At 43.5% G+C, this 22629-nt stretch overlaps 1 long non-coding RNA gene across 3 annotated transcripts in view; it reads right to left on the reverse strand.

Annotated features, from left to right (window-relative positions):
• Nucleotides 1-8541: 8541 nt before the first annotated feature.
• Nucleotides 8542-22629, reverse strand: part of LOC144596934 (uncharacterized) — a 37872-nt gene continuing 23784 nt past the window's right edge. For 2 of the 3 annotated variants that reach the window (XR_013547667.1, XR_013547668.1), the window contains exons 4-5: nucleotides 12940-13092; nucleotides 8542-11356 (exon numbers count right to left, since the gene is read on the reverse strand). This is a non-coding gene — a long non-coding RNA (uncharacterized LOC144596934). Of the gene's footprint in view, nucleotides 11357-12939; nucleotides 13093-19446; nucleotides 19532-22629 lie in introns of those variants that run through there. The other variant, XR_013547669.1, reaches the window with a different exon arrangement.

Raw genomic sequence — 22629 nt, forward strand, 5'->3', positions numbered from 1 at the left:
TAGTTTACTTTAGGTTAGTTTACTTTAGTTTAGTTTAGTTTAGTTTAGTTTAGATATACAGCGTGGAAACAGATCCTTCGGCCCACCAAGTCCGCACTGACCAGTGATCCCTGCACACTAACACTATCCTACACACACTAGGGACAATTTTACAATTTACCAAAGTCAATTAACCCACAAACCTGTTACATCTTTGGAGTGTGGGAGGATATTGGAGCACCCGGAGAAACCCCACAGTCATAGGGAGAACATAAAACTCCATATGGACAGCATCCATGGGCAGGATCACACCCAGGTCTCTGGTGCTCTAAGGCAGCAAGTCTACCATTGCGCCAATGTGCCACTCCGAATACGAAGGGAATGGAAGCATTGAAGGTAAAATATTTTATTGGTTTAATGACCCTAGTCTCTGCCAAAACAGTCCATGAAAGACAAGAAGCCGATCTCTACCAATCCCACAGAACCACTGTCAAAGCCCAGAAACATTTAAGGCCTAGAAATTAAATCTCCTAGTTGTTTTATTTCACCTCAATATAACAGGCAATAAACATTGGATAGAGTAAAATGCAATAATGACCATTTGTAGATTCATAGAGTCACAGTCAGAGAGTCATGTAGCATGGCAACAGTTCCTTCGGCACACTGAGTCCATGCCAACCACCAATCAACATGTAAACTAATCCTTCACTAATCCCATTTAATTCTCCCCATAATCCCATCAACTCCACCTGGATTCTAAAACTTACCTGGGAAATTTACAGTGGCCAATTAATCAACCAACCGCACATCTTCGGGATGAGGCAGGAAACTGGAGCAACCAGAGGAAACCCAAACAATCACAGGGAGAACATGCAAACTCCACACAGACAGCACCTGAAGTCAGAATTGAACCCGGGTCACTGGAGATGTGAGGCAGCAGCTCTACAACATGTGTTGCTAACTGCTCATAGCATGTTTCATGTTGTTCAAAAAATCTGACTGGGCAATACTGGGCATGAATCATACTTGTGTGTCTGATGCAATTTCAACATTGAATGTGCATACAAGGACATTGTTCCACCATTAACAATTGTCTAGTTTGCAGCATTACTGGTCACTGGTCACTCCAGGAACAATCAGGGTTTGCTTTGCTCAGGACTATCCGTGGACCCTGCAAAGGTAAAGCTCTTTGTTATCTTCATTTATTTCAGTCTCACTTTTCAGTTCAGTTTAGTTTATTGTCCTGTGTACCGAGATATAGTGAAAACCTTTTGTTGCGTGCTAACCAGTCAGCGGAAAGACTATATGTGATGACAATCAAGCCACCCACAGTGTACAGATAAAGGATAAAGCTGAATAGCATTTAGTGCAAGATAAAGTCCAGTAAAGTCCGATTAAAGATATAGTGAGGGTCTCCAATGAAGTAGATGGTAGCTCAGGATCACTCTCTAATTGTTGACAGGATGGTTCAGTTGCCTGATAACAGCTGGGAAGAATCCGTCCCTGAATCTGGAGGTGTGTGTTTTCACACTTCTGTACCTCTTGTCTGGTGGGAGAGGGGAGAAGAGGGAGAGATATTGACTCCATTTATCACCGGCCATGTACCTCCCCCCAACATTGATCAGCCGTGGATTTTGATCCCATTCTGCCAATCAGAACAGTTACCCCAACATACCTGCCCATTCCACCCCATCCTTTCCCCCACCACCCTCCACCCCATACTCCATCCCTAACCTCACAAACGTCACAAAACTCTGGTTCTCCTAATGCCCTGATGGTTTTCATCCCTGGGACTCTGATCCTCCAATCCTCATGGTCATTGATGGAGTCCCATAACTCTACCCTTTCATACATCCCCAACTTGTATACTAAACTGAACCATACCTTGCTCTCATTTGTCCTGTGATCTTCAGCCTCTTTTCCTCACCCTAACCCAATGTTGCGGCTGTCCCTGGTCCCAGAAGGCCTGTTTTTCTTCAGAAAATTGTACAATACCTCTACATAAACACAAAGCACTCCAAACATTGGCGGCTTCCTGACCAACATATTAGTCAGTGTGCCACAGATTGACCAAGCAGCAATCCTTTAACGAAGCACTTCAAGTTCTTAGTGTATGACATTGGTGAGAATTTCCATTCTCTTCTTCAAAAAAATACCACAGGAACTGGTCTAATGTGGGAAAACCGGGGCGGCACGGTGGCACAGTGGTAGAGTCGCTGCCTTCCTTTCGTTCGATCCTGACTACTGGTGCTTGTCTGTATGGAGTTTGTACGTTCCTGCATGGTTTTTCTCCAGGATCTCCAGTTTCCTCCCACACGTATAGGTTTGTAGGTTAATTGGCTTCATATTATTGTAAATTGTCCCCAGTGTGCGTAGGATAGTGTAAGTGTGCAGGGATCAATGCTCAGCGCGGACTCGGTGGACTGAAGGGCCTATTTCCGCGCTGCATCTCTAAACTAAATTAAACTGAACTTTAAAATTCACAGGAGAGGGTGACGAGAGTGTGGTTCAATGTTTCCTCTGAAAGGTGGCACTGACACCAATCACCATCAGATTGGGTAAAAAGTTCAAATCTGGACTGTGGTTTCCCTTCTGAATCGGGTTTATTTTAGTTGGGATGGAAGTCTCAGTTCATATATCAGCAAGGTGTAAATTGGTTTGATCTTAAACAGAAGGAACTGAATCTGTGTTGCTCATACTTTACACATTCTTACAATAACTGTAATCTTTCCAGCTTAGTTTTGGCTTGAAAGACAGATTTGCATTCAGAGCAAATGTTAGAATGTGCACTAAACCACAGTTTCAAACTCAAGACTGAGTTAGGGCTCATGCAAAGGACTATGTCTGTGGCCCAAGCAAACAAATAAGATAGATCTGGCTCTGCGTTCCACATCTCCACATGTCTATAAAACTAATATCATCCAGTTATTCTACTGCAATCTCAGGTGCTTACCATGGTGGTATATTTTTTTGTGTGACGCCTCATATTCTGCTTGAGTAGCTTACAACCGAATGGTATGAACATAGAATTCTTAAATTTCAGGTAACTAAACTACTCACAACATCCCCCCACCATTCCTCACCCCTACCATTACTTCCGTCTCCCATCTGGATTTGAACCACTTACTCCCCTGCCTCCATCCACTTATATTCCTTTCTCTGGCTTCACTATTCGCACCTCTTCTATCCTTATCTCTTCATCTCTGGCCTTTGTCCAACAAATCTACCTATTAAAAAATGCGCCTCGCTTGTATCCACCTATCACTTGTGCAGGAAGGAACTGCAGATGCTGGTTTGCGTCGAAGATAGCCAGAAAAATGCTGGAGTAACTTAGTGGGTCAGGCAGCACCTCTGGGGAAAAGTATATAGGTGATGTTTCGGGTTGGGGTCTGAAGAAGGGTCTCAACCCGAAATGTCACCTGTTCCTTTTCTCTAGAGATACTGCCTGACCCGTTAAGTTACTCCAGCATTTTGTGTCTAACTATCACTAGCCAGGCTTTGATCCACATCTCTTATTCCCCCCCCCCCCCCACCACAATCAGTCTGAAGAGTCCCGACCTGAAATATCACCTATACATGTTCTCAAGAGACGCTGGCTGACCTGCTGAGTTAATCCAGCACCTTGCATCTTTTTTGTCAGCATCTGCAGTTCCATGTGTCTCTATCTCTCAGAAATAAGGCCGATTGATTGCTCAGTATATTTGCATCTTTAGTTATAGCATGGCTATTTCTAGTTCTATTTCCAGCCCAACATCAAACATTTCTAGTCCAGTCATTCTCAAGCTGTCTAATCTTTTTCAGGAAGTGCCAGCTTGCATTAAGATGTTGGCCAGCTGTTGCTGGGGGTTTTCCAGCCCCACAACCATTCAAGATATCTGCATACCCCTTCAATCCATCCACCTTGCCCATCATTGACCTTTATTCCTCCACCATTGGCAGCCATGCCTTCAGCTGCCATCCCATTAGAAGCGGAATTCACTGGCATCTATGTTCAAGAATCTAACAATTTGACCAAGCATCATTACACTGGCTAGGTTTCTGACTTTGTCATGTGGCGCATTAGTTTTGCCCTGTTTAACATTTGATGAAAGCGAAGAGCTGTATGATCGTTGTCATTCAGACAATCATACGTTGTCGTATGACAACGTGCTGTCCATATCATATCATATCATATCATATAGATACAGCCGGAAACAGGCCTTTTCGGCCCTCCAAGTCTGTGCCGCCCAGCGATCCCCGCACATTAACACTATCCTACACCCACTGGGGACAATTTTTACATTTACCCAGCCAATTAACCTACATACCTGTACGTCTTTGGAGTGTGGGAGGAAACCGAAGATCTCGGAGAAAACCCACGCAGGTCACGGGGAGAACGTACAAACTCCTTACAGTGCAACACCCGTAGTCAGGATCGCACCTGAGTCTCCGGCGCTGCATTCGCTGTAAAGCAGCAACTCTACCGCTGCGCTACCGTGCCGCCAAAACTCTTCCATTGTTTTGGAAGAGGGCTTACCGCTGCAGATTGCAATGTGTTTTTGTGTTTGGTATTCGCGTCTTTGGTATCAGCAATACCATTGCGACAGGAACTAGATTCATCCCACACCGACCCACGCATGGCAAACAAAAATGTCAGAATATTGCTATCAGAATATAAGCTGCCGCAAGGCACCTTTGTCCAGAGGGTGGTGAAACTGTGGAATTCATTGCCACAGACGGGTATTTTTAAAGCAGAGATTGATTACTAAAGCTTCAAAGGTTACGGGGAAATGGCAGGAGAATGGGGTCAAGAAGGAAAAAAAGATCAGCCATGATCGAATAGTGGACAAAGGTAGCCAAATGGTCTAATTCTGCTCCGCTGTATTATTACCTTATGCCCCGAGTAATTCTGGCCTTATATTGCTCAAGCTCCACAAACCAAACAGTACATTTACTATCAATAACTTTGGTCGATTTGTTTTCTTGTAGCTGTTGGTATTCCAACGTGCTATTTACAAATCAGCATCAACATATCTCACAACAGCAAGAACCCCATGATCTTTCAGGATCGCCAACAAAAATCAATTGCAAATAAAGCGTGTGTTAGATTCTGTACGAGAACCATTGCAAAATCGTTGCATGTGTCCAGTGTTAAGACACATCAAAATCCTGCTTTAATTTTTGTCTGAGTGTGAAACCTCTGCTCAACATATATTTGTTCCAAGAATAACTCTGATCCAAGCCTGGAATTCCAATCAGCCGAGCCACCTTCCGTTCACTCCTATTGTATAAATTTCCTGATCGAAGCACAACATGAATCTCAGAATCCTGTTGCAGGCAGAAAGGCTCTCTCAGCCCACTGCATTAGTTGATCCAATCAACAACCATCCCCTGCCAGATGGTTACAGCGAAATTTAGAGTTTTGCTTGTGTTTTTCTCAGTATTTTACAATGAATTGTCGAATGAGTGATCAGAAAACAAAATGAGATGGCACATTCTGAAGTGACTATTTTTATTTCCAGTTTATGAAACTCTCCACCGAATGTGATTTTGCTCTATCCGAAGTGGCCCATTTGTTCATTAAATGAGCTGTGCAGGCCAGAAGTCAATGACCCACAGGCCACGCAAGCCAAGGAGTGCGGAGAGAAAATTGGAAAGGGACAATAATATAATGCAGTTTGACAAATGAGATAGGGAATTGTCAGCATTCATCAACATGGGTTTGTCATTAATTCTTTTAAAGGTCAAACATCTGTAATGATTTATGTTTGGCTTTCCCCTGTCTTTATTGATTAAAAATAATACTCTTGTTTAAATAAGTGAGTACTGATAAACTGACTCGGAGAACGAGTGAACCCGGAGAAGATGAATGAACATTCCCACAATCCAAACAACAATGTACGTGTGTCACCTCCAGTGAATTAGTAATGTGTTTATTTAGATTCCTCATACAAACAGGACAATGTGGTGTTTGAATAAAAATGGTACTGATCATTCCATGCAACAATTCTTCACTGGAGGTATCAAAAGTAATATGTTTTAATATGGCCTTGAAAGTAGAATCATAGAAAGATTGTAAATTTGCACCACAGATGGAGGCTATTCCCCCCCCCCCCCTCCCCCCCCCTCCCCCCCCCCCCCCCCCCCCCCCCCCCATCATACTCATACCAGTATGATAACTGGTATGACCTACAGATTCTAGGTCAGAAGACGGGTCTCGACCCGAAACATCACTTATTCTCTTTCTCCAGAGATGCTGCCTGACCCGATGAGTTACTCCAGCATTTTGTGTCTATCTTCAGTGTAAACCGTGCAGAGCAGTTCAGTAACATGTGCAGTTCCTTCCTACAGTACTACTATTTTGGAGTTGGTCTATTTTCTTTGTTTGTACTGAGATCAGCTCAGTTTAGACCAGCAAATCTATCATTGTTGATGCTTCAGGCAATGTCGATGAGACAAGGTATAACTTGGATGAAAGAGATGGATAAAATGAGGAATCAGATCAGCTGCTATCAAACTGAAGAGAACAGATCCAACTGACTGAAGTGTTAGTTCCTATGTTCATATCAACTTGAATGCAAGTTTTGTTTCCACTGCACAGCTTTTCTCAGACTACCTTGGGATTGTCCAAGTTTCTCAAGTTAATGTACAATTCCTCCAATTTCATTATTATCTTCAACTGTAAGTATTGAAAGCAGATGCTGAGACGATCCATCCAGTGTAGGTACTACAGTTCAACGATACATGCATTAATATATCTGCCAAGCTGGAGAACTGAAGGAGGTGCAGAATATGGGGCAGCTTGTCAATAGAGAGCTAAGAAAATAAAATATTTAGAAACAGTTCTGGTCATTTTAGCATTTCAATTGTAGTAAACCAATTCATTGTTAACTAATTAAACCAACTCACTAAAGTGGGCCGGTACAGTGGCGCAGCGGTAGCATTGCTGCCTTACAGCGTCAGAGACCTGGGATCGGTCCTGAGTACGGGTGCTGCCTATATGCAGTTTGTACGTTCTCCCCGTGACCGCATGGGTTTTCTCCAAGGACGTGCAGGTTTGTAGGTCAATTGCTTCGGTAATATTGTAACATGTCCCTAGTGTGTAGGATAGTGTTAATGTATGGGGCTTGCTGGTCGGTGTGGAGATGGTGGGTTGAAGGGCCTGTTTCCACACTGTATCTCTAAACAAAACTAAACTAAACAAAATCTTTGTCTTTGCCAGAATTTCACAAACCCGCTCAGGCTGGAGACACAAGCAACTGTGGGTGCTGGAATCTTGAACAGAACGCAATGTGCTGAAGGATTTCAGCTGGTCAGGCAGCATGTTTGAAGGGAGGAAAGGACCCAACCCAAAATGTTGTCTGTCCATTTCCTCCATAGATTCTGCCTCACCCGCATGAGTTCCTCCAGCACATTGTGTTTTAAGACAGCATCCCAGTCTTTGTTTAAACATAAATATTGGAAAAAATGGCAAGGATTAGGAAACGGATAGTCATAGAGTCATACAGTGTGGTAACAGGCCCTTCGGCCCAACTTGCCCACACTGACTAACATGTCCCATCTACACTAGTCCCACTGCCTGTGTTTGGCCCACATCCTTCTAAACCTGTCCTAGCCATGTACTTGTCTAAATATTTCTTAAATGTTGCGATAGTCCCTGCCTCAACTACCTCCTCCGGCAACTCTCTCTTTTCGCCCACCACCCTTTGTGTAAAATAGTTACCCCACAGGTTCTGATTAAATCTTTCTCCCCTCATCTTAAACCTATGTCCTCTGGTCCTCGATTCCCCTCCTCCTAAGATAGGATAATTTTTTTCAACCTCACATTTAATTCAGCTTGTGACTTCAATGGGAATTTTAGTGTGGGTTTCCTCAGGATGCTCCAGTTTTCTCCCGCATCCCAAAGACGTGGGAATTTGTGGGTTAGCTGGTCTCTGTAAAATTGCCCCTAAAGTACGGGGGTGGATGAGAAAGTGGGATAACGGAGAACTAGAATGAATGGGTGATCGATGGTGGGCATGGACTCGGTGGGCCAAAGGTCTTGTTTCCATGCTGTATCTCTAAACTACACTAAACAGTGCCATTTTGGAGGATTAGCCCTAGGCAGATGTATTATCTCCCTGACTGCAGCAAATACACTTCAAAGGAATTTTATTGCCTGTAAAGTGCCTTGGATGTTCTAACACCGTGAAACGTCCCCACATAAAACCATCCCCAGTCAACACATAAAATGCACCCTCATTACAGCAAAGGTTACACTAACTTCCAGCAACTTGAAAATGAACCGAGTTTTTGGTTTCATGTTGGCGTTACTGACGAAGGATGAATTTGTGGACAAAATTTTATTTTTTTGAAAAGTCTGTGCTATTCTTTTGAGGTTATGAGCATGCTTAATTGCTGCCCAGTGATCTGATCGTTTATTTCTGATAGGAGAAGACAAACGACAATTCATTTTAGAAATGCATGAACTGTATTCGTGGAACTTTATGAGACGCACGAGGTTTTGGTATCTATCACTATTTCGTGCTGAACAGGAAGCTGATGCAAGGCGAGCACGCCGATGGTCTCCCCGTGGTTTCACAGTTTTAACGCAAAGTTTTTTTTTATTGTGTAAAATGCAACTGCAAAGCCCTGCACACAAAAAAACAGCTAACATATAAGAGCTTTTTAAGCAGCTGTCTTTAGTGTAGGGCAAGAGAGTGCGATTCTTTTCTTTTACTCTATCACTTTAACCAAGATCTAAACAAAATCACAATGATTGAGGTCCTCTTTGTAACAGATTTCCCTGTCTAATGATATACCATGTGTCGTTGCCATTGGGACGGATTGACTTGTATTCAACAAATATATAATGTGTGAGATTCAAGAGTTAAGGACTCTTGTTTTTTTTATGCACCGCCGGATATGAACTGGAACAATTACATTCTTATGTGCAGCAACTTTACAGGCACGTTGTCAATGCAACTACAACCAAAATATAAAGACAATAAATGATCAGTTATTCAAATTCACTGCGGCGCTGATGTGCGGCACAGTGGTGCAGTGATAGACTTGCTGCCTTACAGCGCCAGAGACCCGGGTTCGATCCTGACTATGGGTATAGAGTTTGTACATTCTCCCTGTGACCATGCGGGGTTTCTCCGGGTACTCTGGTTTCCTCCCACACTCCAAAGACATACAGGTTTGTAGGCTAATTGGCTTCAGCAAAATTGTAAATTGTCCCTAGTTTGTAAGATAAGATAGTGTTAGTGTATGGGGTGATCACTTGTCGACACAGATTTGGTGAGCCAAAGGGCCTGTTTTGGTGCCGTATCTCTAAAGTCTAAAATATAGTCTAAAGTAAACTCGACTACGATAGTGCAAAAACCAAAGTGCATAGAACAACCAAAGGACGGGGTTAGGGTAATGCAAGGTTGTTCATAACTTGATGGTTCATGGGAGGAAGTTATTCTTGAACCTGGGGGTAAAAAACCGGGGCCTTCCATCGCCCGGCGAGGCTCGGCCGCGGGACTTAGCTGCGCAAGGTACGGCCGCGGGGCCTTCCATCGCCCGGCTCGGCCGTGGGATGTTTCAGCGCCCGGTGCAGCTCGGCCGCGGGGACTTCCATCCCCTTACGGGGACTGTGCGGGTCGGTCGGGGACGAGCTGTCTGTCCGTGGGCGAGGGGAAGAGAGCGGAAGTTTTGGTGCCTCCATCACAGTGAGGGGGTGTTTGGAGTCACTGTGATGGATGTTTGTGTTGGGGTTATGTGTCTTGGGTTCTTTTTGTTTGTGTGACTGCTGGTAACGTAATTTTGTTCGGTACCTCGGTACCGAATGACAAATAAAGCTCTGTATTCTGTATAAGGTTCTCAGGCTCCTGTATCTTCTTCCCGATGGATGTGAGAAGAGACCGTGGTCATGATGGTGTGCCTTTGATAATATCTGCTGCCTTCATTAGGCAGCATTTCCTGTAGACCCCTTTGATGGTGAGGAGCTCAGACCCACAATGGACCGGGCAATGTCCATCACTTTCTGCAGCCTCTTTGAATTTCCAAAGCATGCTGTTATGCACCAAATCAGTACACTCTCCACTGCACACTTTTTGAAGTTCAATATTGGCTTTGAAATTGCCAATGTTTGAGTATAGAGCAACATGCCAAATCTCCTCAAACATTTGAGGAAGCAGAGGGGTTGTTGAGCTTTCTTTGTGAGTACATCATTGGAGATGACCTCCATGCATAGTTTTTCTAGTGCCAGCTGAACATTTGCCTGGGATGCGATGTCGACTGCAGTCATGACAGTGGAGGTGACGTCCTTGGGAGGTAGGATGGATGGCAGTCCTTTAATGCAATGGATTATTTCCTTTAATATCCCTGTTTTCTTCTATGTCACATTGCTCTTCAACTTCCACAAGGTTTCATGGCGTTTCTAAGGTGTCGGCGATCTATGTTGTATGTTGTTCCAGAATTAATGGCATGAAAAGTCCTGGACTGGATGAAAGTTTAGTTTAGTTTAGAGATACAGAATGGAATCAGGCCCATTGGCCCACCAAGTCCACACCGACCATCGATCACACTAGTTCTATAGTATTCCTCTTTCTCATCCACTCCCTACACACGAGGCACGATTTAGAGAGGGCAATTAACCTACAAACCCACATGCCTTTGGGATGTACCAAGAGGGAACCCACTCAGACAGCACCAGAGGTTGGGATGGAACCCAAGTCTCCACCAGCTGTGCCACTGTGCTGCCAATATCAGGGAGGTCCACACCCACTGATGGTTTGCTTTTTGCTGGGTGATGAAAGATTGCCAATTCCTTGAGGCTTTTACTCTGAGGCGACTCTGACTTGACTCTGAGGAAAGTGTAGTTAGACACCAGTTTAACCAGGCATCATGGTTGGCACAAGCCACGTGGGGCAATGGGCCCATCTCTGTGCTGTATTGTTCTGTGTTCTATGTTCGAGAGCAGGCAACTCTTTATGTTTCTCATTCTTCTTATCGCTACCAAGGCTGGAAGCAAGGAAGATGGCATGGAGGAAGGAAAGGAGACTGCAGAAGGGGTCTCGACCTGAAACATCACCCATTCCTTCTCTCCAGAGATGCTGCCAGTCCCGCTCAGTTACTCCAGATTTTGTGTCTTATTTTGGTATAAACCAGCATCTGCATTTCCTGGTTATTACATCCTGTGTCCATGGGCTTTCTGAGTATTTGAAGATTTTTCAGACGCATCCATGCAGGAAGCTGATGTGTGAATCTTCTCTGTTGGAGCCGTTCGTGTGGTAGAGTTGGTGAGTTGCCACTTGCTGCCACTTCTGTCGTACATCATTCAATACATACATTCATACATTCATAAATTAACCATCTCCAGGGGAAAATAGCAATCTTTCGACCTTCCTTTTCAACTTAGGCACAATACCTGAAAAGGAAGCAATCACAAAAGTGATTTCCAAAGATCCCGCAAAAATGATTCTAAAGTCTCATCCAAAGTAACCTTTCACCAACAGAACACAATTCCTATATGGATTTTCCCTGGGTGCTCTGGTTTCCTCCAACACTTCAAAGACAAATAGGTTTGTAGGTTAATTGTAAATTGTCCCTTGTGTGTAGGGTATTGTTAGTGTACGAGGTGATCAGTGATTGGTGCAGATTCGTTGGGCCAAAGGGCCAGTTTCCATGCTGTATCTCTAAAGTCTAGTCTGAAGTCTAAAGCATCGCTGAGACCTCTGCATGAACCTGACGACATAGCTCCATGTAACTTCTGCTTTATAGTTATTAATGTTGGACTTTAGTGCAGATCATTTCACCCTGCGCTGATCCCAGCAATTGCCTGATCATGTTTAGTCCACAACAAGCATGTCTAAGATCCTCTTTTTGCATCCAGTGGTGTTTAGGGAAGTCGCCAAAGATAGCTGCTTAATCTCAGCAAATTCTAAATCTCAAATTTAGTTTCGTTTTTTAATTTTAAGTTACAGTATGGAAACAGCCCTTCAGCCCGCCGAGCCCACGCTGGATTGTGCGATGGTCTGGACTGCGTTCACTATGTCTACCACTTCGTTTCCTGAAGTCATTCACTATCTAATTTGTCTTATTGACATTGACATTGATATTGATATTGACATTGACATTGAGAGAAAGGTTGTTGTCTTCACAACAGGTCACAAGGTTCTCAATCTCTATCTCCATATTTTACAATGGACTTTGCAATAGACTTTAAATTAGAATCTTGACATAAAGAAAAACCAGTGAACATTTACTAAGCTCTTGATGGTATCTCTGCTCAACGAGTTTATATTTGCTGAAATTATAGCAGCATAATCATAAAAAAGGGACCAGGCAAAATGATGGCAGAACACTGATTTAGGATCATTAGAAACAACCCAACTAGAGCAGGAGAAGATCAGTCGGCCTTTCAAGCCTGTCCCACCATTCAATAATTGGCCATGATGTGTACTTTGTTGGTAATGTAACACAAAAACCTCCCGTCAACTGCTATTGATCACCAGCATTGATCAGGGTGGCACAGTGACATACTGGTAGAACTGATGCCTTGCAATGCCAGGGATCCAGGTTCAATCCTGACCTCAGTCGCTGTCTGTGTGGAGTTTGCACATTCTTCCTGTAACCGCATGAGTTTCCCATGGTGCTCAGGTTTCCTCCTACATCCCAAAGGCATACAGAGTTCTAGGTTAATTGGCCCCTATACATTGCCCCTGGTCCTGAAGGAGTGGATGAGAAAGGGGGATAATAGGGAACTACTGTCAATGGACATGTGGCCTCGGTGGGCCGAAGGGCCGGTCGGTTTCTATGCTGCATCTCTAAACTAAACTAAACTAAAGCAGCAACATTGTTGCTGAATCCTGTCACAGAAACATAAAGATTAAGTTACCTTGCCATCTGGTTCTGTCTTTTGGAAAATGGTTTGACTTTTGTAAGTTATGGAAGTCAAGAGTGTTTAATTGACGTATGTATGTACCGACGACTGAAAAATGAAATTCTTACGTGAAGAACAACATTGCAGAATAATGTGTTTTCATTTCCTTAATGAAGAGTAGTCTTGATGGTACCAGCAGTTATCTGGTTGGTGACGTGTTTCAATGAGGTTCGATGACCCTTCCTCAATTCGGAAGAAGTAAGCAGATGAAATGGCACCATCTGACAAAAAAACATTGTGACTATCATGACAAAAGCATAGGGAAGTCCTCCAAGGATTTTTGTCCTTTTGCTGGTATCCGTGGAGAATGTTTAAATATTTAATTGGTCCCTGATATTATTATGCCTACTGCACAAACATAGAGACAATTTGTAATGCATACAAATGAGTGTAAATACATTGTAAATGAATCTGAGTCCCAAGGCACCATTAACGAAAAACATTAAGTAATTATCTGCACTTCAGTAACCCGTACTTAACTCAAAGAACAATATTGGGAAAGCAATTACAACAAGGAAGAGAAACAAAACTGATTAGGAAATTGAACAAAAAATATAGTGACGGAAAATAACTGTAGAGAATGTAATGAATTAACACGGTGGCGCAGCGGTAGAGTTGCTGCCTTACAGCGAATGTAGCGCCGAAGACTCAGGTTTGATCCTGACTACGGGCACCGTCTGTACGGAGTTTGTACGTTCTCCCCATGACCTGCGTGGGTTTTCTCCGAGATCTTCGGTTTCCTCCCACACTCCAAAGACGTACAGGTATGTAGGTTAATTGGCTGGGCAAATGTAAAAATTGTCCCTAGTGTGTAGGATAGTGTTAGTGTTAATGTGCGGGGATCGCTGGGCGGCACGGACCCAGTGGGCCGAAGGGCCTGTTTCCGCGCTGTATCTCTAAATCTAAAAAAAAAAAAACTAAATTTATCTGTCCAGTCCCTGCTTTTCATGCATTCAGGGGCTTACTAATAAAGCACATTTTGTCAGCTCTGTGAGAGAATAGGACATACTTTATCTGCCAGTCTCTCACCCTCTGCCTCTGTCAATGTGTGTCTGTATGTGTGCAACTGGGCTATGTGATTGCATTTATAGATAAACAACAGCTCAACCCCCTCAAGGCTCAGACTGTACACCAGCAGGGTGCTAATTTCCTGTTTGTGTCTGTCACAGGCGAGTTAGCAGCTGATGGCATTTGCACCACCCATAAAACGAGGCTGACAGGGAGATTATGAGAGTTCAATTGGGCCCTCCTCACATTTCCTCTCACTGCTGTGGCAGCGATCGGCATTATTTAACATCTGCGCGGCCATGCCCAACAATTGCATTCATGCTGGCACTCCACAGGCCATAGATGCAGATTTGTGGGTGAAAGCACACCTTCCTTCAGCATTAATAGCCCACTAATTGATTCCACTCAAAAGGTTCATTTGTGCATGGGGGTCACATCAAAGGGTTTAATGTTGCAGCTTGGTGGCTTTTAAGCAGCACTTGTTCGAGGCCTGTTGGTTAGCTCTGAGCACACACAGAGTACTGATTCCAGAAAGGATGCTGAGTTTATAAATACCTGGGGTCTGCTTCCTCTCCAATTGTTGCAACGCACTGCAAGACCAGCAGGCGTGCCTCGAGACAAATTCTTTTTATTGGTGCTAAACAATATTTCTCTCTGTACTTCGGCACAGTGATGCAGTGGTGGAGCTGCTGCCTTACAATGCCAGAGACCCGGGTCCTGGCTATGAATACTGTCTGTACTGAGTTTGTACGTTCTCCCTGTGACCACGTGCTCCGGTTTCCTCACACATTCTGAAGACATGTGGGTTTGTAGGTCAATTGGCTTCTGTAAATTGTCCATAGTGTGTAGGATAGTGATAGTGCTAGTGCATGAGTGATCGCTGGTCGGCATGGACTCCGTGGGCCGAAGGGCCAGTTTCCACTTTGCATCTCTAAACTAAACTAAACAGGCCCTTCGGCCCACAATCTTTACTGGACATGATGCCAAGACCAATTCAAACCTGCCTGCAAATAACCCACATCCCTCCATTCTCTGCATAGTCATGTGCTTATCCAAAAGTCTCTTAAATGTCACTGTTGAATCTGCACCCACTATCACCCATGTCAGCATGTTCCAGATACTCACCGCCCATTGCGAAAACAATTTGATCTGCAAATGTAAACTTTGCCCCGCTCACCTTAAAGTAATGCCCTCTCGTGCTTGATATTCCTATCCTGGGAAAATGTTCTGACTGTCTGCCCTACCTACACCCTTCATAATTGTATATACTTCCATCTGGAGTCTCCTCAACCTCCAGCGTTCCATAAGGCATGTGTACTGATTGAATAAGATTGCCGGTAGGTGCGGTGGAAGGTGCAGGGAAGGTGCAGCTAACTGCAGCTTCCTGAACTAGAGGCACAGGCAGCGGGATGTGGCATCTGAAAATGCATTGACCGATCTTAAGGGTTCATGTCAGATCATCAAACTCCTCATGGGGCTGCATCCCCAGAGTCCTCTCTCTCCCACGCAGAGGCTCTGCTCAAAATAAAATCACACGGCCTGACTGACAATAAAACCCCCACCACTTTTGGGAACCTCAATACACTTTCTCCTTGAGAAGCACAGGCTGGCTATCGGCAGGTCCAGCTTTGAATGGAGTGAGTCACTGCTGATATATTGATGAATCATTTGACAGTGCTTAGTGCTGGTGGCAGGCAGTACGGTGCACTGGCTACTCATGAAGCCACCCACGCCTGCTTGTTAATCCCACATCAAAATGTTCATTTAGCCGGTGGCGGGCGAACTATTGAAACTCGCCTCTGCAGTCCCAACATCCCCTACATTCTGCTCCTGCCAACACCCCAGACCCATTGCCAAGATTATTATTGAAACGTGTGTGATCTTGAAGAGCATGTAGGTCAGTGAACGCTGTGGAGCAACAGCTCATCTGTTCTCAAAGTGGATGTGCACAATGTCAGGGTACTACCACAACTGGCCAATCTTATTTCAATAGATTGTTAGTTAGTTAGGTTAGCTGATTGTCACGTGTACCCAGTACAGTGAAAAGCTTTTTGTTGCATGCGATCCAGTCAGCAGAAAGACTACACATGATTACAATCGAGCCATTCACAGTGTAGGGACAAAATGTGTAGGAAGGAATTGCAGATGCTGTTATACACTGAAGATAGGCACAAAATGGTGGAATAATCAGCTGGACAGACAGCATCTCTGGAGAGAAGATATGGGTGATGTTAAGGGTCGAGACCCTTCTTCAGAAAATCTGAAGAAGGGTCTCGACCCTTAACGTCACCCATATCTTCTCTCCAGAAATGCTGCCTGGCCCGCTGAGTTACTCCAGCATTGTGTGCCTTTTCACAGTGTACAGATGCATGATAAAGGGAATAACGTATAGTGCAAGATGAAGTCCAGTAAAGTCCGATTAAAGAGTGTCCAAGGATCTCCAATGAGGTAGATGGCAGCTCAGGACCTCTCTCAAGTTGTTGATGGGATGGTTCAGTTGCCTGGTGACAGCTATGAAACTGTCCCTGAATCTCTCGGTGCTTTTTCACACTTCTGTCCACCCTTTGGTCAGTGACCAACAAAGAGAGGACAAAGACTTCCTTGAGAAGTTGGGAACACTCCTATTGCTCGTGGCCTACTAGGGTTGTCCAAAGTGCACCTGCCTATGCAACAAACAGTTCCTGTTTCCAATTCACTGAATATGATGAGAATATAGGGAGAATAAAAAATGAGATTAATGTAAGATTAGAGTAAATGGGTTGGCACAGACTCAGTGGACCAAAGGGCCTATTTCCACGCTGCCTCTCTCTATGACTTCCAACAAAACAGAAGCCTACAACACAGCTGTATAATTTTAATGGGCATCCTAATTGCTCGATAGGAATCCCGTTCAGATACATTAATAAAATGTCCCACTTCCACATTGGATCTCACGTGCCTGAAAACCCATCAATGCAAAAATCTTTAAGTAGTTTGTACGTTCTCCCTGTGACCACTTGGTTTTTCTCCGCTTTTCTCCGGTTTCCACCCACACTCCAAAAACGTACAGGTTTGTCGGGTAATTGGCTCCGGTCAATTGACCCTGATGTGTGGGATAATAATACTAATAATAATATATTCCTTTATTTGTCCCACACCGGGGAACTGGTCTGGTTCTGGGGCAGAAGGTAAAGGTTTAGCGGAGCAATTAAAATGGCTAAACTGGAGAAAGGCAGGAGAAGTTGCAGTGAGGGGAAAAAATGGCTTCTATATTTATTATTTGATTAATTAGCATTATAGATTCCACTGAGTAATTTTCTGTAAAATTGTGAGGACTTGTGACTTAAATAAAAAGTAAGTTACAGATCTAAGTCTCCCTGAAGTATCTGCTTGGGTCTGTCTTCTCCATGTGTGGAACAGGCGGTGTATGAATGAATAATACTTTAGGCCTCTGAAATCTGACGACTTCCTTATTTTCACTTCATGGTTAAGGCACGGCTTGTCCGTAAATTGTAAAAGTTCGGGAAGAATGATCTTACCGGAGGAAGCGATGTCGTGAGAATGAACGAGTGCACATATATAATCCCATGAGCCACAGACTATGGTATGAGATGAGTGTTCAGGTTGGCTGCATAAACAGCTGCCTGTTCCTTTTCACTCGCTCCTATGTAAACCATGAAATAAAATGTGTAACCTTGTATAAGTTTGGATGATGATGATGATGCAGATCTGAATTTCTTTGCTGATTATTACCTTTTTAGTCAAGAAAATAAATATAGATATTATTGCTTACCTCTGAGGTGCCAAAAATAGCTCTTGACACCCACAGGCCTGCTTAGAGTTACTGAATTGGCAACTGCATAATATTTTCCATGCTGCATTTCTAATGAATGGACAACTATCTTGTATAAAACAACCTTCATATAAGAGAGTCAAATGAACAACAAAAACATCTTACCTCAAAATTAGAGAAATGTATGCTGTTGAAATTTCTCACCGATTAAATTAAAAGGTCATTTGTTTTCCTCTCTCAAAGCTGAGATTGTAACAAGCTGTCCTAAGGCAAATAGAAGATTAAATTATACTAAGTGGGCTAGAGTGCTGGGTAGAGTCGGGCGGCCATTTTGGAGCTGCCATTGTGAGCGTGTCTGTGTCTGAGGCTGAAGTGTGTTGGTTGAATGGTAAGTGCTGAAGCTCCGGCTTGTGAGGCTTCAGAGAGGAGGCTGAGAGGCAGTATGTAAAAACATGGAGAGGAAAGGTTTGGAGGGATGTGAGTCAAATGTGGGAAAAGGGCACCAGCTTAGATGGGCACTTTCTTTGGCAAGGACGAGTTGGGCCTAAGGGCTTGTTTCCATGCTGCATAACTCCAGGACTCTAAGTTACTATTATGCCCATTTAATGTTCCCACGGTTGCAACCAGGTAAGGTTTTAAGGTGTCAGCAGCAATTGGTGGCCACATTGGCTGTGAGCAGACTAAATCTTGTTTAGAGTCATAGTTATAACAGCACAGAAACAGGCCCTTTGGTCCAACACATCCAAAATTCCCCTTCAAAGCTCCCCATTTGCCTACCTTTGGTCATATTCCTCTAAAACTTTCTATCCGTATCCCTTCTAAATGTTGTGTTCTACCTGCCTCAACTACTTCCTCTGGCAGTTCATTCCATATACTGACTACCCTTCATGTGAAAAAGTTTCCTATCAGTTTCCTATTAAATCCTTCGCCTCTCAGGAAGATAATGTTCTCGGTCAAAGATCTCTTGAGTGTTTCCAGCATTTTCTATTTTATTTCTGCACAAAAAACTAAATCACACTTCAAAATGAACACACAAAAAACCTATAGGATTTCAAGGCCATGTGTGGCTAAATTTAAATTGACCTCCAATGGGGAACAAGATATAATGAAAGAAAAGTGAAAACTTGATAAGGATTGAACGACCTTGTGGTTAAAAGCAAACCGTGGCCTTTCCCCTTATTGCATAGCTTGTCAAGCCTGAAATGGGACTTCCACATTTGCAATTGCTGGTTGCAGCTTAACCATAGTTTCCACTTGCTGTAATTGTTCGAGCAGTGTTATTGTGCTCAGAGAAGAGTGAACAAGATCTCAATGAATGGACTGCAAATGGAGTGAGGTGTTGCATGCAAAAGGGCGGCATCGTGGCGCAGCTGGTAGAGCTGCTGCCTTACAGTGCTAGAGACCCGGGTTCAATCCAAACTACGGGTGCAGTCTGTGCGGAGATTGTACATTCTCCCTGTGGCCCTGTAAGGTTCCTCTGGTTTTCCCCCACATTCCAAAGATGCGCAGGTCTGTAGGTTAATTGGCCTCTGTAAATAGCCTCTTGTGCATTGGATGCGAAAGTGGGACAACGTAGAACTAGTGTTTAGGTGATCAATGTTCGGCGCAGACTCGGTGGGCCAAAGGGCCTATTACCACACTGTAACTCCAAAGTAAACTAAACTAAACAGAATTGAACTGAACTAAACTAATCTAAAACTAAACTAAACTAAACTAAACTAAACAAAACTAAAATAAACAACACATTTAAATTTCACGGTTTAGTGCTGCAGTATGGTAGAACTATACCTATCACCTCCCTACGTGGTGAGTTCCCAGTCTGGATTTAATGATCCACACTTTGATCCTCATCCTGTCAGTTGACCAGCGTGAAATAACACCTAAAGGTGGTCAAACGAAGAAAGGGACAATTCAGACAATTGCCCAATTGGGAGTCGCCTGTAGTCATTACTGTCCTGCACTGATCAATTGAGCCAAAAGATTTAATGATGTAGCGACTTTGAATGAGGGTAACACAAATGTACTGAGAAAATAAACATAAAGATCATACATCTTTTTACTCATGACGATTCATTGAATGTTAACCAAAATGCCACATGGCCAAAAGGAAATCGTTATGTCTGGAAGGACTCATTTAGTGAGTCAGTAAATTATAATTTTAGATAGACTTTAGCCAGTGTGTTTCCTCACCTACAACACAATAAACTGAGACAACTTGTTTTATAATAGTGGTATCCTTGCAAAGTATCTAATCTCATCAATAGAACTCTATATTCTGAGATGTGTAGAAAGGAACTGTGGATGCTTGTTTACACAGAAGATGGACACAAAATACAGGTGTAACTCAGCAGGTCTGAAGAAGGGCTCAACCCGAAAAGTCACCTTTTCCTTTTCTCCAGAGATGCTTCATAATCAGCCTGTTGGCATTTGGCAAGGGCCAAGTAACATCAATGAGATAAGGAATGGAGGATTGACACACAATGCTGGAGTAACCCAGCGGGTCAGGCAGCATCTCTGGAGAAAAGTAATAGGTGATGTTTCAGGTCAAGACCATTCTTCAGACCCGCTCAGTTACTCCAGCATTTGAATCTATCTTCAGTGTTGACCTGCTGAGTTACTCCAGCATTTTGTGACTATATTCCGAGGCATTTTTGTTCTTTACAATTTCCTCTAACAAATCGTCCATACCACATCCTCTCCCCCCTATCTGTACTGTTCTGTAGCTATCAATAATCTGAATTTTGCTTCAAGTATTTGTGGATTGTCAAACAACAGCAAATAGCAACAGGACACAAAATGCTGGAGTAACTCAGCAGGTCAGGCAGCAGTTCTGGAGAAGATGCATAGGTGACCCTTCTTCAGCTGCCTGATCTCCTGAGTTTGTGTCCCTTTGTGTATTAACCAGCATCTACAGCTCTTTGTTTCCACATATTAGCAAATACCAACCATCCTTGCTGTCAGATGCTGACATTTCTGTGTATATGCCATTGTTGGAATTTCCCCTGATGTGGAGCAATCTGCCTATGAAGAATATTTTGTTCTATCCTGGCTTTAGTATAATTTATCCAGAAGGGATTTGAAGAGCTTTCACCATTGCGATTAAGCATATGGTGGAAGGAACATGTCAGATTATCGCTGGTGACATATTATCACTACTTCAACTTTTCATTACTTACAGGACTAAATCATAGTGTGGTCACATTAATTTCCATTATAGACAATAGACAATAGACAATAGGTGCAGGAGGAGACCATTTGGCCCATCGAGCCAGCACCACTATTTAATGTGATCATGGCTGATCATTCTCAATCAGTACCCGGTACCTGCCTTCTCCCCATACCCCCTGACTCTGCTATCCTTAAGAGCTCTATCTAGCTCTCTCTTGAATGTATTCAGAGAATTGGTCTCCACTGCCTTCTGAGGCAGAGAATTCCACAGATTCACAACTCTGACTGAAAACGTGTCCTCATCTCCGTTCTAAATGGCCTACTCCTTATTCTTAAACTGTGGCCCCTGGTTCTGGACTCCCCCAACATTGGGAACATGTTTCCTGCCTCTAACGTGTCCAACCCCTTAATAATCTTATATGTTTCGATAAGGTCCCCTCTCATCCTTCTAAATTCCAGTGTATACAAGCCTAGTCGCTCCAGTCTTTCACCATATGACAGTCCCGCCATTCCGGGAATTAACCTAGTAAACCTACGCTGCACGCCCTCAATAGCAAGAATATCCTTTCTCAAATTTAGAGACCAAAACTGCACACAGTACTCCAGGTGTGGTCTCACAAGGGCCCTGTACAACTGCAGAAGGACCTCTTTGCTCCTATACTCAACTCCCCTTGTTATGAAGGCCAACATTCCATTGACTTTCTTCACTGCCTGCTGTACCTGCATGCTTCCTTTCAGTGACTGATGCACAAGGACACCCAGATCTCATTGTACATCCCTTTTTCCCAACTTGACACCATTCAGATAATAATCTGCCTTCCTATTCTTACCACCAAAGTGGATAACCTCACACTTGTCCACATTAAACTGCATCTGCCATGCATCCGCCCACTCACACAACCTGTCCATGTCACCCTGCAACCTCATAGCATCTTCCTCACAGTTCACACTACCACCCAGCTTTGTATCATCTGCAAATTTGCTAATGGTACTTTTAATCCCTTCATCCAAGTCATTAATGTATATTGTAAATAGCTGCGGTCCCAGCACCGAGCCTTGTGGTACCCCACAAGTCACTGCCTGCCATTATGAAAGGGACCCATTTATCCCCACTCTTTGCTTCCTGTCTGTCAACCAATTTTCTATCCATGTCAGTAACCTACCCCCAATACCATGTGCTCTAATTTGCCCACTAATCTCCTATGTGGGACCTTGTCGAATGCTTTCTGAAAGTCGAGGTACACCACATCCACCGGCTCTCCCCTGTCAATTTTCCTAGTTACATCCTCAAAACATTCCAGAAGATTAGTTAAGCATGATTTCCCCTTCGTAAATCCATGCTGACTCGGAACGATCCTGTTACTGCTATCCAAATGCTCCGCAATTTCGTCTTTTATAATTGACTCCTGCATCTTCCCCACCACTGATGTCAGACTAACTGGTCTACAATTTCCCGTTTTCTCTCTCCCCCCTTTCTTAAAAAGTGGGATAACATTGGTTTGTGTTAAAGTGCAGAGACAATGTTACACTGAGCTGAATAACCGCAGAGCTGCACAACATTCTTCCACACCAGAGTTTTACTTTTGTCTAATGGTTCAATTATTTCTGATCAAACCGGAAAATCCCAGAATAAAATGCTAGATGCTCTTATTTTCTAAGGTTTGCACTTGAAACAATTGGGACATGTTCTAGACGCCAGACTTTTACATAAACGAAATGACTCAGATTTGTTTTTAACATTACTTTATCATTTCAATGCCATATGCAATGTTTTACGTACATCAGGCAGCCTCAAGTCCAGTGTTCCTGT

The sequence above is a fragment of the Rhinoraja longicauda genome, chromosome 9 (genome assembly GCF_053455715.1).
Source record: "Rhinoraja longicauda isolate Sanriku21f chromosome 9, sRhiLon1.1, whole genome shotgun sequence".
Taxonomy (NCBI): domain Eukaryota; kingdom Metazoa; phylum Chordata; class Chondrichthyes; order Rajiformes; family Arhynchobatidae; genus Rhinoraja; species Rhinoraja longicauda.